The sequence below is a fragment of the Helianthus annuus genome, chromosome 12, assembly GCF_002127325.2.
Source record: "Helianthus annuus cultivar XRQ/B chromosome 12, HanXRQr2.0-SUNRISE, whole genome shotgun sequence".
NCBI lineage: Eukaryota > Viridiplantae > Streptophyta > Magnoliopsida > Asterales > Asteraceae > Helianthus > Helianthus annuus.
This window is the reverse complement of record NC_035444.2, coordinates 50301997-50318205: the sequence shown is the minus strand read 5'-3', so window position 1 is coordinate 50318205 and position 16209 is coordinate 50301997. Positions and strand designations below refer to the sequence as shown.

At 38.5% G+C, this 16209-nt stretch overlaps 1 non-coding gene across 1 annotated transcript; it reads right to left on the bottom strand.

Annotated features, from left to right (window-relative positions):
* Window positions 1-15851: 15851 nt before the first annotated feature.
* TRNAK-UUU lies at window positions 15852-15924 on the bottom strand. Its single transcript has one exon. It is a non-coding gene; the product is annotated as a tRNA-Lys (tRNA).
* Between the last annotated feature and the right edge of the window lie 285 nt (window positions 15925-16209).

Here is a 16209-nt window from a genome sequence, read left to right as displayed (position 1 = left end):
AATTTAAGAACGGAATGGTATAATGGTTTTTCTCACGTGAACTAGTCTTCCCCTTGATTTTCAAACGACTGTAACCTTTTCATGCGTTAATATTTAAAAACAAAATACACCGTATTAACGAACATTTCATTCCCTTTAATTAGAGCAAACTATCGTTATAGTTTTCTTAAAAAAATTTAACAGGATATGTGATTACACATTCAATGTAAACCATTACGTGATTACACATTCAACATATTCATTACGTGATTACACATTCAATATAAATCCATTACATGATTACACATTCAATAATAAAAACTTAATTCTTTATGCTTTAATACGTGATTACACATTCGATATGATTTGTTATAATTGATGTTATTACAATTTACGCGATTACACATTCAATAATAAGAACGTAACTGTTTATGCTTTAATACGTTATTAAATCTCTAATATAAGGTATTACGTGGTTATTATAGGTTGATTGGCTAATGTTTTGTATTACATTTATACTTAGTACGTGATTAGACCTGCAAAATTTCGATGACAAGAATCATCGTTATTCATCGTCCACAACTCTAGCAATCATCAAACGAATCGGACAAATCTTTCGCAGCATCACTCAAATCAGCAATCGATTTTTCATCATTTAATCGATTTAGAAATTTGTTATCTTGCTTTAAGAAGTTTTGTTTTGCAAAGGTCTGATGATAAACTGAATCCTCAATTCGTTTCCAAAGAGCAGATGAAGATGATGTACCTCTTGCAAGGTGAGTCAACGATAGTGACAGTTGTGCGGTGATAAAATCCGAGACATAATCTTCATTTTTGTTCCACATATCTCGTTCTACAGAATCAAGCTGTGGAGGATCGATTTCTGAATTCAAGTATTGAAGTAATCCAAGTGTCTGTAGAATTGTAAGCAATTGATGCTTCCAATTAAAAAAATTGTCATAATCAAGCTTGAAAGTCATGAAATTTGTTATGCTCGAACCAAATATGGTAGTCATAGATGTTAGAGAAGAAGAGATCGATTGGTGAGGAAGAAGATCAAAGAAGAAGAAATATTTCCGGAATAGATAGATCAGAAAGAAGAAAAGGTTCGGAAACTTCACCAGAAAAAGTCACCAGTGATCGGAATAGTTGAGTTCATCAATGAAGACGGTCACTAGAGATCACAGGTATGCTCTGATACCATGAAAACATTCATGATAATCACAAATCAACTGCTCATCTCATAGAATGTAAATGTGTGAAAAAACTAACTGATACGATGCATATGCTGTATATATACATAAAGATATAGGAGAGGGAAAGAGCTAACTAACACACATCAAGTCAAACATAACCAACTCAACTGCATAGCGATATACTCTAATACATAGAAAAAAAATCAATATATGATACATAATTAGATACAAGAACATAAGCAATTTCTCTTGAAGCAGGTTTCCCTTTTTCTTTTAATCTAGTGGTAACAATGTTATTTAAAAAAAGGTAACCATGAATGCTACACGCAAGGTTCCAAAGCTGACACAAGCAAATAGGAAAAGAAGAATACATATCTTTTAGCTTATTACAACACCTTATCATGATCAGGTTTTGTTACAACTCATCTAGGTCAACCTTTTCATTAACAAAGGATTATGTTTGTGTCTTCTCTTGCATTAATAATTCCTATAACAATTACATAGATAAATTGAGATCTTCTTGACATATAGATATACAAATAGTTAAACTCATAAATTATCAATAAAAAATCAAAATCATTCATCATCTATTTTGAGATGATCAATATCAAACATGCATAACCAAAAGAATTGAAGCAATATCTATAATAAATATTACAATTAATTTTGAAGTTAAGACCAAAACTACAAAATCATTACAAACCCTAATATAGTACATAGTGCTAGCGTTTAGATGGTGCCCGAGTATAAGAGAAATAGAGTCCACATGCGACGATCGATGAAATAAATTCCACACATAAAAGAAAACGATAGCGATAAGTCGTATTATTACAACAACATTAGAAGCAAAATAAAGTTGCTGTGGAGGGCACCTGCGGAGACTGCGGTTGTTGCTGACTTCCTTCAAAGTTGCGGTCCTACGCGGCAGTGCGGTGTATGATGACCATACCAGTTGCAATTTGTGCAATAGCGACAATTTGCTTCTGGTGGGTCATGATACGTGCACGTGAAACACAGGGGATGAGGCCCATTGTAAGCACGTTTCGGTTGAACTGGGACTGATCGGAGAGGTTCGGGTTGCGGCAGCCCAGTTGTTGAAGAGTCCGGACTCATGGTCTTTCGTTTGCGGCTAGGTTGAGCTTTCTGAGATGATGCAGTGTCGTTGTCGGATTCGCCTGATGATTTAACGGAGTCATTATCGGAGCAATCCTTAGAAGAACCTTCAGAGGAGTGGTCGGATGAACCATCGACCGATTCGCCAGAGGAATCGTCGGATGAGTTGATGATGATTGCTTGATGAGCTTCTTTGACAGGCTTCTTGGAGAAGAACCCGTCCAAGACTCGTTTGCTGTTGATTTCTGCGGCTAAACGTTAGGCTTCTTCGATGGTAGCAGGTCTTGCAGCTTCGACAAAATCACCCACACCCTCAGGTAAGCCGCGGAGGTACTTCGCTATGGCTTTCCTTGGAGTGTCAACTTGACTTGGGCAGATTGCACTAAGCTGCTTGAACCTTGCTGTATAGCCAGCATTGTCACCTTCGGTTTGCTTAATTTCCCAAAATTCGTTTTCTAGCTTCTAGACTTCGTGAGGAGGACAATATTCTTCCTTCATGAGTTCCTTCAGCTCGTCCCAAGAGAGGGCGTAAGCTGCGGAGATCCCACATTTGTTGCGTTCGGCGGTCCACCAGTTGAGTGCTCGCGGTTGAAATACTCTGGTAGCACAAGTAGTACGGAAACTATCGGGACACCCACTTTGTCGAAGGGTGACTTCGATAGAATCGAACCACTGGAGCAGTTGGGTCACACCTCCTTCACCTGTGATTTCCATCGGGTCACAGGCTTTGAAGTGTTTGTAGAGGAAAGTAGATTGTGGCGCTTCCGTCTTAGAGCCCTTCGCGGCTCGAGCGTTGCTGAGAGAGTGCACTTGAGCGACAATTTGAGGAATGAGCTTGACCACTTCCTTGGTCACAAGCGAGGCAATCCTCTTATCGGCGCTTCGTTTGGCTCTCCTCCTAGCTATTCGTCTCGAGATAGAGTTGTTGGAAGGCATCTAGACAGAGAGAGAGAGATTTGGAATGAGATTCGATCATAATGATTTTGGGTTTACGATGCGATTGAGCGCGATCGAAGCTTGTAATGTGCAATATGTATATAGATTTCACATAGGAACCTCATAGGAGACACAAAACTTCCTAGATTCTCACACAAAGTTTTGATTGTACTTAGACATAGATAGTTGTAGTTTATACTTACACACATTCATTACGGTTTAGAATGCGCGAGGGCGCATTGAGAGAGAGAGAGAGTATGCGAGAGGAATTTGGACAATTCAGACATTAGTTTTGTTGCGAACATTCAGTCTTCGTTTTGGATTGCGATGGTTGTGCGAGTTGTGCGTTTTGTAAAATAGGAAGCGAAAATTGATAAATCGGGGAAATAAACACATATAACGCAACTAAGTGCATCAAATCGTAACATCCGACGAGTCGGAGGCTTTATAAAGTACTCGGAGTGCCCTGGGTGTTTAGGCGTCGACTATCCAAGGTAACCCAATCGCACCCAACAAGTTTGTGTACACGGGTTGACCTTGAAGACTTATGCTTCCACTAGGACGCAACTCATGGCATTCATCCTCCTAGTCATCGTGTGACTCAAGTCATTGTGATGGTCGAGTCCCTGGTGAGAGCTTTTGAAAAATATGTTAGGGAGTGGAACGGCTCATTAAGGTACGGGTTTCACCCCTGACTTAACGGTTTCGTTCCCAGTTGTGGTTGTGCTCATCGAATTAATCCGAGAGCTCCACTAGAATTTCGAAATGGAGGCTTTCGTCGAGGTATGGATGTCACTCCTAACTCAACGAAAGATTCTCGTGCTAGAAAAATGCGCTGAGTGAGCAATCCTATCGAGAGTTACTGGTTTTCACACCTGGTCTCGACTGGATTGCTCGGTTGTGAGATGCGAGTATTTTCGAAAACATGTGTATTGTGTCCGCCTTAGGAAATGCTAAGTAGTATTCCAGCCTTAGGAAAGGCTTCTTCGTGTGAAGTTGTAGTATGCGGGGTTCACACAAAGTCATAGTTATTGCAATTTCGATCAGAAGCATCAGGTAGGCGCAATACAAACCCCACTGGGTTCGTACGAGGCAGCCTGTGGGTGCTTAGACTATAGACTAGGTCATTCTCTAAGACGTCGACCCGGACTAGGTCGAGTCTTTCCTAATTCCCTATAGTTATGACTCTGATACCAATCTGTCACACCCCAACCGATGGCGGAATCATCGGGGCGCGGCACTAGGCGAATCAGATTGCTCAAGAGAATCCATAACAACTATATTGCGATAATATTTATTACATTCGTTATCCCATACTAACAAATAATACGATCACATAAGTCATCACATATTTCTTGTCCTCTCGAACAATTCCAATCCGACAACCTAGACCTAGCTCGATTTGATGAACACTTCAACTAACCTGCAACATACGTTAAAATATTGTCAATACAAAAGTACTGGCGAGTATACAGGTTTGATATGTAGTAGTATAATAGATTAAAAGTGCTGAGAATTTCCACATGCATAAACGTAATACACGACATATATACTCACAAAACTGATACTACCAGCTAAGTCCTCGATGCTCGATTCTTCGATGGCATAACTAGACCCCGTGGGGCGCAATAGTACTATACTAGTCGTGGTGGGACGTCACGAGTATAAGTCCTAGTATACATGCAACTAGCATCACGTAATTCTATGCAAACAGTTATTCGCAAGTGATAAATTGACAAATTGAATTATTCGTTTGATAAGTTCGATTTATAAGGAACGTATGTTACACTCAAAATTCGATAAGAGGGGTCAAGTATACTTACAGTGCGTATTTGGTTGGATTGACGGGATATTGCCTGAGAATGCCCTGATTTCAGACTGATCATATGAGTATCGAATTACGCGTTAATTGGTATCGGAATACACGAAATTGGACGAAGTTAGATCAAAAGTTGGCCCATTCGGATAGGCTGTTCGATCGAATGGTCAGCTCGATCGAGTGGGCTGCCCGATCGGCCAGCCCGTCCGATCGGCTAGCCTGGCTGATCGGCTGGACCGCTCGATCGGCCAGCCTGTCCAGCTGTTTTTCGACGATTTTCGCGTGTTTTTCGGTGGTTTTGGTTGAGACGTTTTGCTGTAACGTGTTGAACAAATGAAATCCCATCAATTCCGACTTGTTCTAACGGCCGAGAATCACCCCGTTCCATCAGAATCGGCCGTTCTTGGCGGTTTTTCCGTGTTTAACCCGAAATTGGTCGTCTCATCGTTAAGAATCAGATCTTTGACCAACACGACACTAAGAATGAGTAGAAGGTCGGTATAAGCTCTGGTTCTACCGTTTTTAAGTATAGACAAGTATAGATCTGATGTGAAAACCTTGATTATTCTTGCGGAATTTCTTAGATCTGAGTTGTTCTTGGTGAAATGAGGCCAACACTTGAAGTTCATAGGAACTTCATGTTGACATCACTCTAGAACATCTCAAATCCATAACTTCTTGATTGGGAAACATAGATTTAGACGAGACTTATGTAAAAATCGTATGGAAACCATTCGGATCTGGGTTGCTCTTCATGGGATGACATCACCTTTGAGGAACTCCATGGTGACATCACCCTAGAACACTCCAAATCCGTTGATTTCACGGTTAAAAGTTGAGATTTGAAAGGTAGAAAGGTGAAGAAATGCATATAGATCAAGGAAGTACAAGATTCGAGTTAAAAACTTACAAGAATCGCGAGAAATCGAGAGATTAAGGGGCTGGAACGTCTTGGTCGAGTAGCAACAGCAACAACAAGTGTTTGGGGGTGAAAAGCGGGGTATTTATAGGCAAGGAAGGAGGGAAAAGGAGGAAAAGTGGGCCGGATCGGTTGGCCCGTTCGGTCGGCCGGCCCAACCGATAGGCTGGCCTGTCCGATCGGGCGGCCCAGCCGATCGGCTGGTCCGTTCGATTGGGTGGCCCAGCCGGTTGGCTGTCCTGTTGTCACGGCCCCCGACCCGGTTTGACCCGTTTCAGGAGTCGCGGGACAGAAATCTTGCGGTATTTAAATTTTAGGCGACAACGGAAGTCTTTTTAAAACAGGATCTTTTAATAATTCAAATTGCCCGTTTTATTACTGAGGGATAAAATACCCTATTTTATAATAATGTGATTTCTCCGGGAAATCTTTATTTTCAAAACATGTTTCTTTTATTTATTTACAATGAGCCACTTTTCTAAGCTGGTAGTGCTTTCTGGCACTTTTCTTTGCTCACAACAGATCACCTGAAACATGTTTGAAAAAGGTTTTGTCAGCGGGGAAATACTGAGTGAGTTCATTCAGTTTTTAGGAAATGACCCATAGTTATAAATTACAGCATAAGAGCGATTACAATGGTTCCTATCTTATCTTTATCTGGCCTTCTGTCACAATGGTGACAAGTCACAATGGTGACGATGGTCATACCACTATTAGGTCAATGAACTCTAATAGTGACGTTCCTCCCTAGTAGGTTAATGAACCTGACTGGGAGAAAATTAGTAATGTGCACAATACCCCACTAACCAATAAATCAAGATATCCATGACTTAGTCCCTGTAATTATAACACTTTGAAAATAATTTGAGGTATTCTAAAACAGTTGATTAAAAGAGAATGACTCACATTGCAGATTTAACGAGCAGAGTATAAGCCTTGCTGATTTGCCTGTGATTAACCTAATTTAAATAATAATGCACACACACAACCGGGTTAGTGATCAATACAGCATTTACGATAACTCACGAGATCAAATTCTCACAACGAACGACAAAGTGCGATACTTAAACATCCATCGATTTAACGACGAACGAAAAAGTATAACCCTATGTGGGCGGCACTTAAACATCCATTGGATATATTGATCAGTCGGAAAATGAATCGTAATAGCGATTGAGTTATTACCCTGATTGTGGCAGCACTTCGTGATCGGTGTGTGTTGTGAACGATATTCGCTATAACTCGATGGTTACAGAGAATTTGGATGTCGTTTCAGTGTCAGAATTCAAGTCCCAAGGCCCTCTATTTATACCCAAAATTTGCATCTCCCGCGTGTCGCGGAAGAATTCGTGGCACCTCCCGCGTATCGCCTGGGGTGTCATTTTTAGGGTAGGGTAGGTACGTGTCCAACTAGCTCAGGTGAGTCGACAGTTTCGATAAATTCAATTTAGACAGCGATTTTTGATGATAATTATCAATTAGGGTTTACCCCCCTGAGTTTTAGGGGTCCTAATCCTGTTTCCGATTGTTCTAAAAATTTTAGGATTTATGCGGAATTACTTGGGTTTCTCAATTAGGGTTTCCTTAATAGATAATTAACACACTAAGTATTAATTTTAGTGAGAGTTGTTACATCCTCCCCACCTTAAGAAAAATCTCGTCCTCGAGATTTACTGAAATAGATGAGGGTATTTTCGCTTCATCTCTGATTCCAGTTCCCAAGTGTACTCTGGTCCTCTTCTGGATTCCCAGTTGACTTTTACTAGCACTAGTCATTTGTGTTTTGAAAAACTTAATCTTCCGGTCTTCTATTTGTAAGGGTTTCTCTACGAATTTCAGTTTTTCATTTATCTCTATATCTTGAAGAGGTACTACCAGGGATTCGTCTGTGAGACATTTCTTGTGATTAGATACATGAAACACATCATGTACTCCTGCTAACTCTTCTGGTAGTTGTAAACGATAAGCTATTGGTCCTATTCGTTGGTTTACTGGAAATGGTTCTACGTATTTTAGACTTAGCTTCTCTTCTTACCGAATTTATAAATTCCTTTCCAAGAAAATACTTTCAATAGCATTTTGTCTCCAACCTGAACTCCTATGGCTCTTGTTTATTATTTGTATACTCTTCTAACCGTCTTCAGCCTTTCCTTCGTGATACTAAATATCACAGTCGTAGTCACCGAGGATTTCCTTTTCCTCATGTTTAATTCTTGTTGCTCAAATATGTATCTTAAATTCTTATGACCCGAATGGATAGTAAACTTACTTCTTAAGGGCAAAATTATGGCTACTAATTCTAAGTCATGAGTGGTATAGCTTTCTTCGTGCTTTTTCAGTTGCCCTGATGCATACACAATTACCTTTTTGTGTTGCATTACCACACATCTAAATCTTAGCTTTGATGTATTACCATATACTTTAAAATCTTCTGTTCCTTCTAGTATGGCTAGGATTGGAATATTTGTTAATTTATGCTAGAGGCTTCTTTTTGTTTAGGTTCTTATTTAGAATTAACTGTTTTAGCTTAGTTAAGGATATATCTATCTAAGAGAATCCTTAATAAACTGCTTATAGTATCTGGCTAAATTTACAAGATTCCTAATTTCCATTTAGGGATTGCGAAATCTTCCATTTTAGTGATTTGCTGCTATCTTAGCAGGATCTAAGTGAATACCTTCATGATTCATCATGTGACCTTACGTAGTTTATTTCCTGTAATCATAAATACTTCTCCGGCGGGTGCCTGGATTTTCTATAAAGTTCTTATTACAGAGAATTTGAGCATGGTTGGCTTACTAACCAATCCATTTCTAACACAACATCAAACTCGGCTAATTTCATAGGAATTAGATTAGCGAAGAATTATATGACCTGAGAGTTCTATATTTTCCTTTTTGCCTATTTCGACTGTAAAGATTTGCCTAAGTTTGATTAATGATAAGTTAAGAGTTTGACAGAATGAAGTATTTATAAAACTTTGGTTTGCACAAGAGTCAGATAATACTTTTTGTGTAAACGTTGTAACCTAGGACGTACCGGCTATTACATCTGGAATGAGCTCTGCTTCCTGAGCAGTCAATTGAAAGGCTCTCGCATTCCTTTTTGCTTCTTCTGCAGGTTTGGCTTTAGTGTCAGATGGTTTGTTTAGTTTTGGACAATTTGGCCTAAGATGTCCAGTTTCTCCACAGTTGTAACAGACTGAAAATTTCTTCCTCCTGCAGTCTTCTTCCTGATGCCCCGGAATTTTGCAAAAATTGCAGTATCCTTTGCATCTTCCAAAATGCTTTCTTTTGCAAAATTGCAAAATGGACTAGTGGAAGATTGCCCATTCCCTCCTTTCTTAAATCGTTATGGTTACCCGAATGGATCACCTGGGTAATCTTTTGGGCTACTTCCTTCCTTCTATTTTCTTCTCTTGTCCGTACTAGTTCGTCAGTCAGAGTATTGGCTAAATCCACCGCATCATCAATCGTGAGAGGTTTCGCAGCCTTGACGATGTTACGGATTTCAGAAATCAATCCCCAAATATATCGAGAAATAAGTACCGGCTCTGGCGAAGCCAGGGTTGGTACTACTCGAGCATACTCGAAAAATGTCGTAGTATACTTTCGACAATCTACATCCACCATCCGGTGGGTTAGAAACTTGTTTGTCATTTGTTCCTTTTCATATTCGGGACAGAATTTTCTTTCTACCAAGCTCTTAAATTCTTCCCAGTTCATAGCATATGCCATCCTTCTTCCTTTTGATTGTAACACCGTATTCCACCATTCTAGCGCCCCTTCTTTAAAAAGATTTGACGTGTACATGACCTGATCATCCTGAGCACATTTACTTATGGCAATTACTGCCTCAGTTTTCTCTAACCAACGTAGTGCCGTAGTCACTCCTTCATTGCCTGCAAACTCAGATGGTTTACAAGCAAGAAATTCCTTGTAAGTGCAACCAGGCGTTGCAACTTTCATTTTCTTAGGGAGCGGCGCTTGTTGTGGTTCATTGTCATGATTAACATGATCATTGCCTCCGTTTACGCTATTACTGAAGTTATTTTCAGAAATACGTTTGCTAGGAACGGGTTGTTGTGGTTCTATTGGATTTTTAACAGCAGCAACGATTGCTGGAATAGCGTTGGCTATCCCTTGAGCTATCATTGTTGGAATAGCGTTGGCTATCCCTTGAGCAACGATATTTTCTATATCCTGCCTAGTCATATATTGATCCCCCGGTTGTTGCTCAGAATCATTAACTGGTTCATTATTTGCGTTTTCCATCTGATAATTAATGTATATATATATAAATATATAATTTATTAGTATCAACAATTATACCAAAAATTATCATATAAATTTCACAATATACATATAACTAAATTATCGATTTCTTGATTCCTATTTGTATATTTTATAGGAGACATCAATACACACTTTTACCTTGTGATGATTTTACAGATTGATTTTTGCTATTACTATTATACAAGCACAGTTCCATAGATCCCCTATCCTTTGGATGATATTCTAGTAATGGTGTTCCCTCTCATCGTATTTCCAGGAGATCTGTCCTCCAATTTCTTGGATCCTATTTCCATTGTCCATTAGTTCTTCACCAAGGCGAAGTTTAGCTGTATTTACTTATTGGTGGATTTGGTAAAGCTTTTGAATTGGACTGAGGAAAAAGCTTATAGGGATGGTTTTGTAACTGTATTTCGTTAATCAACCATTCGTCTATTTGCGAGTGGATTGAAGGGTTTGGAATAGCTGGTTCTAAGTTCATTGGTAGTTGTGTTTCAAGAGAGCGATTAAAAATATTTTCATTAACAGACTTAATAGTATTATAGTTTGCCATTATAAAATCTAACTCTTCCTGAGATGGTAACTTTTCAATTTGTCTAGAACTTTCCCCAATTTCTATTTCCTTGGGCTTGGGTTTCTCGAGAAGTAAAGCATCAAATTCTATAGGTTCCTCTATATTTGGTATATATCTATTGAAATCTCTGGAAACCTCTACTCTTACTGGATAGAGTTTTAAATTCTGAAGGGCCTCAGACAAGTTACTCATGCTGTTTAGCAAAATAGACATAGTCAGAATTCATAAAATTTATAGAAAACTTTTTTAAATATTAGTTCCTACTGGGTACTATTAAAATAACTGAAATTTACATCACACGAGGTTTTATTTGTAAATTTTATGATTTTCTTGATAAGACTTCTAGACTATAGATAATAAAGGTACTAATACTTGAGTCAAATTATTAACAATTTGCATTACTTGCTACATTGACTAGCATATAAAGATTTGCTCATACTGTACATAATTAGTCAGATAAATAAACAAATAATCACAAAATAGCAATTAATGGAAATTAAGTATTTTCTAAATACTTAATTGGCTTAAATCAGTGGCTTGAGAAGTGGCTCTGATACCACCTTATTTCTGTCACGGCCCCCGACCCGGTTTGACCCGTTTCAGGAGCCGCGGGACAGAAATCCTGCGGTATTTAAATTTTAGGCGACAGCGGAAGTCTTTTTAAAACAGGATCTTTTAATAATTCAAACTGCCCGTTTTATAACTGAGGGATAAAATACCCTATTTTATAATAATGTGATTTCTCCGGGAAATCTTTATTTTCAAAACATGTTTCTTTTATTTATTTACAATGAGCCACTTTTCTAAGCTGGTAGTGCTTTCTGGCACTTTTCTTTGCTCACAACAGATCACCTGAAACATGTTTGAAAAAGGTTTTGTCAGCGGGGAAATACTGAGTGAGTTCATTCAGTTTTTAGGAAATGACCCATAGTTATAAATTACAGCATAAGAGCGATTACAATGGTTCCTATCTTATCTTTATCTGGCCTTCTGTCACAATGGTGACAAGTCACAATGGTGACGATGGTCATACCACCATTAGGTCAATGAACTCTAATAGTGACGTTCCTCCCTAGTAGGTCAATGAACCTGACTGGGAGAAAATTAGTAATGTGCACAATACCCCACTAACCAATAAATCAAGATATCCATGACTTAGTCCCTGTAATTATAACACTTTGAAAATAATTTGAGGTATTGTAAAACAGTTGATAAAAAGAGAATGAGTCACATTGCAGATTTAACGAGCAGAGTATAAGCCTTGCTGAGTTGCCTGTGATTAACCTAATTTAAATAATAATGCACACACACAACCGGGTTAGTGATCAATACAGCATTTACGATAACTCACGAGATCAAATTCTCACAACGAACGACAAAGTGCGATACTTAAACATCCATCGATTTAACGACGAATGACAAAGTATAACCCTATGTGGGCGGCACTTAAACATCCATTGGATATATTGATCAGTCGGAAAATGAATCGTAATAGCGATTGAGTTATTACCCTGATTGTGGCAGCACTTCGTGATCGGTGTGTGTTGTGAACGATATTCGCTATAACTCGATGGTTACAGAGAATTTGGACGTCGTTTCAGTGTCAGAATTCAAGTCCCAAGGCCCTCTATTTATACCCAAAATTTGCATCTCCCGCGTGTCGCGGAAGAATTCGTGGCACCTCCCGCGTATCGCCTGGGGTGTCATTTTTAGGGTAGGGTAGGTACGTGTCCAACTAGCTCAGGTGAGTCGACAGTTTCGATAAATTCAATTTAGACAGCGATTTTTGATGATAATTATCAGTTAGGGTTTACCCCCTGAGTTTTAGGGGTCCTAATCCTGTTTCCGATTGTTCTAAAAATTTTAGGATTTATACGGAATTACTTGGGTTTCTCAATTAGGGTTTCCTTAATAGATAATTAACACACTAAGTATTAATTTTAGTGAGAGTTGTTACACCTGTCCGATCGGCCGGCCCAGCCGATCGGCTGGCCCGTTCGACCGGGCGGCCCAGCCGATCGGCTGGCCCGTCCGATCGACTGGCCCAGCCGTTTGGCTGGCCCGTTCGTACGGAAGCCTTTAGTCCTCGTTTTTGGTGCGTTTTCGACTGTTTGGGTCATATTTTCATATATTCATATTACCATTTAATTACTTATCATAAATACTCACAAAAGGGTCGTATATACGTATCTATATAACCAATATTCGGTGCGATGATCGAGTTACGCGTGCCTTCGAGTGCGGTCTTCGATGTGATGTGCCACAATGATTATCGGGGCACTACTTGCTCGTGTTGCCGTCATCGTCACGATGGCTGGAGACATGGTCCTCACCCGATAATCTTTGTTAGCGTTGCTTGTTTACGTTTTGACACCTCACGGTTTTCGAGGAGGGTAGATTAAGCCCTCACTCAACATCATCGTGAGTGTTATAATTTATGAAAATAGGTTTGTAATAGTGATAAAATATGCGTAATTATTCGATTATACTTCGATGTAGCGATGTACCTGATATTGTTACATTATGATCCGAATCTCTAGTGCTAGGCGTAACGAGTGTATCGAGTGGTAACAACGCACGAAAGTGCAGGTTATTACATTATTAAACAATGAAAGCACGCCAATACAATAATCCTAACCCTCTATTTATACTAAAACTCATTCTAGTCCCAACCCGACTCGAACTTTATTTAATTAAATAAACTAACGAAGTAGATAAATCTATCTAATTTAAACTAACAATTATCCCCAAAATAATTCACCAAAAGTTATCTGTAACCTATTTTATATCTTTATCGTCTTTTAGTTCAAAAGTAACTTCTTGATTCTCCCCCTTAATCTTGACTTGGACCCACTTAATATCCACACCATTATCGACAACTTCAATCACTTGATCAATCTCAATATCTATCTTCCCGAGTCACGAGAACCTCTCCGTTCTGGACCATCGATCAAAGAAAAAAACCAACCTCCCCGCTTCTACCTTTTTTTTTCTTTCCTTGCTAGACACGACAAGATTCAAAGCCTCCCCGCTTTGACGAATCTTCTTCCATCCGTCTATACGCATATTCATATCGACTATTTCTGCCAATAAGAACAACCTACACCGGTTTCCGTTCTCCGTTCTTATTCTTGGCTGGAAGGACAGGGTCTTGATATTACCTGGATTCAAAATTGGCCATGTTATGAAGTTTATCACCATATAACCAAACTGAACTGATCATCTATCACTTCCGGCATCCCAACGGTACTCCCCGTGACACCCGCTGACCTGAGTTCGCTTTAATATATGTAAAACAGTTTGAGCCCTTCTTTGATCGTAGTTTTTTCACGCTGTCTGACTCCTCCTTGATATGCCTCCCCGCAAATATCAATCCATCAACAAAGACAACAACAACCTGTTGTTCTGTCCCTCGGTCTTCAAGCGAATCCCTTAGCCTGCTCGCTCCTTCGTTTTTATCCGCGACACGCCCGTTGGTTTTTCCGCCACAAAACGACTCTCAAACCAGTCAAGCTCTGATACCAATTGTTGGAAATCAGGCCCTGAAACAATCTTGTTCTACACTTTTATTATTAAACAATAGGAGCACACCAATACAATAATCATAACCCTCTATTTATACTAAAACTCATTTTAGTCGTAACCGAACTCTATTTAATTAAATAAACTAACCAACTAGATAAACCTTTCTAATTTAAATTAACAATTATCCTTAAAATAATTTACCAAAAGTTATTATAACTCATTTTTATCTTTGTCTTCTAGTTCAAGATTAACTTCTTGACGATGAGATGGCCAAGTTTGGACGAAGAAGTCGGTTCTATACAAAAGGAACTCCCTGCCTTCTAATGAAGACATTTATTCCGTTGATGGCTTGGAGTTCATTGCATCTACAGACGTGGATTGCAAGAAATTTTCATCCGGTAATGTTTTCCAAAAGTCATAATTTCAAGTTTCAACTAACGAGTAACAACCCCTTAATTATTTAGCTTTGGTAGACTTTGTTTGACATTAGTTAATTGACTGTATTCAAATATTTATTAAAAAGTTTAAACACACGGAAAAAAAGAAAATAAATATGAGAAATTCCAACACATGTATAAAACTTTTACATTTTGTGGTGGTGGCGGTTGGGGTTGGGGTATAATTATATCAAGTTTGGTTATCGTATTCCAAATCAAAATAAGTTGTTTTGTCCAAAAACTAAGATCTAGTTAAGAACAAATGGGTGTCGGAGACAAAGTAATCTCAAAGATTTTCATAATCAATATCCTGTAACAACGCGTGGGTTAAATTAACTCGTTCAAATACAACATGTGTTTTGAAGGAAATATGCTAAACACGAGCCTCGATCAATAACTCTTTTCTTCTTTACTATTTTCTGCTTTTTATTTCTCTTTTAATATTTATTTATCTACACTAGTTTTCAATTTTCATTACATCTATTTCCCTTTGTTGTACATGCAGTTACATTATATATTTAAAATGCGTACATTTTTACCATAATGGGATTTACACAACTTCAGGTATGCAACGAGTCATTGTGGATTGAATTCGAGCATGGAAAGTATGACTATATATGGGTATGCCATTAGCAGCATGGTCGATGCATTCGAACTAGCCATGGAATGCTATGCTTATAACTAAAGTTTTAAAAGTCGGAACATATGCAAGGGAATGGATGCAAAGGAGACGTCCTCCTCGGTGGTTGAAGAGGCAGTTGACCTTGGTTGTAGTCTCCAACAATCGATGGCCGATGGTGGTGTTGGATTTGTTTGTGGCACTTGTGACGAGATAGATTATTTGTTATGACATTATATGTGTATAGGATTGAAAGTTGAAAATAAAATATTTCATAACAATATATATATATGTATACATCTTTAATTCGTTATCATTGGTCCATGACATTTCGTTTGGGATGGGTAAGTAAATCATAAATCATAAGGGCTACGTTTTATTTCTGTTGCTGTTTTTTAATCAATTATAAAAAAAAAAAAAAAGAAGAAACAAAAAAAACTTTCGCCATCCGTGGGACTCGAACCCACGACCACGTGGTTAAAAGCCACGCGCTCTACCAACTGAGCTAGAACGGCTAGATGTTATAAGTTACCAATATAAAATATATCATCTCTAATCATCTAAAATTTAAGTCCAAAACCAAAATAAATAGTGCCCTTTGTTTAAGAATTTACCTAAATCCATGGCCCAGTTTTTTTTTTTTTTTTTTTTAAACTTTTTTGGAACTACCCATGGCCCATTTGATAAGTCAATAGTCATTTTATGTCATATGTTAGGGAGTTGATAAAAAATAATATTTTTTCATAACGAACACAAGAATTTGTAGATTTAATTCTAATACAAGTTAGGAAATATGGTGA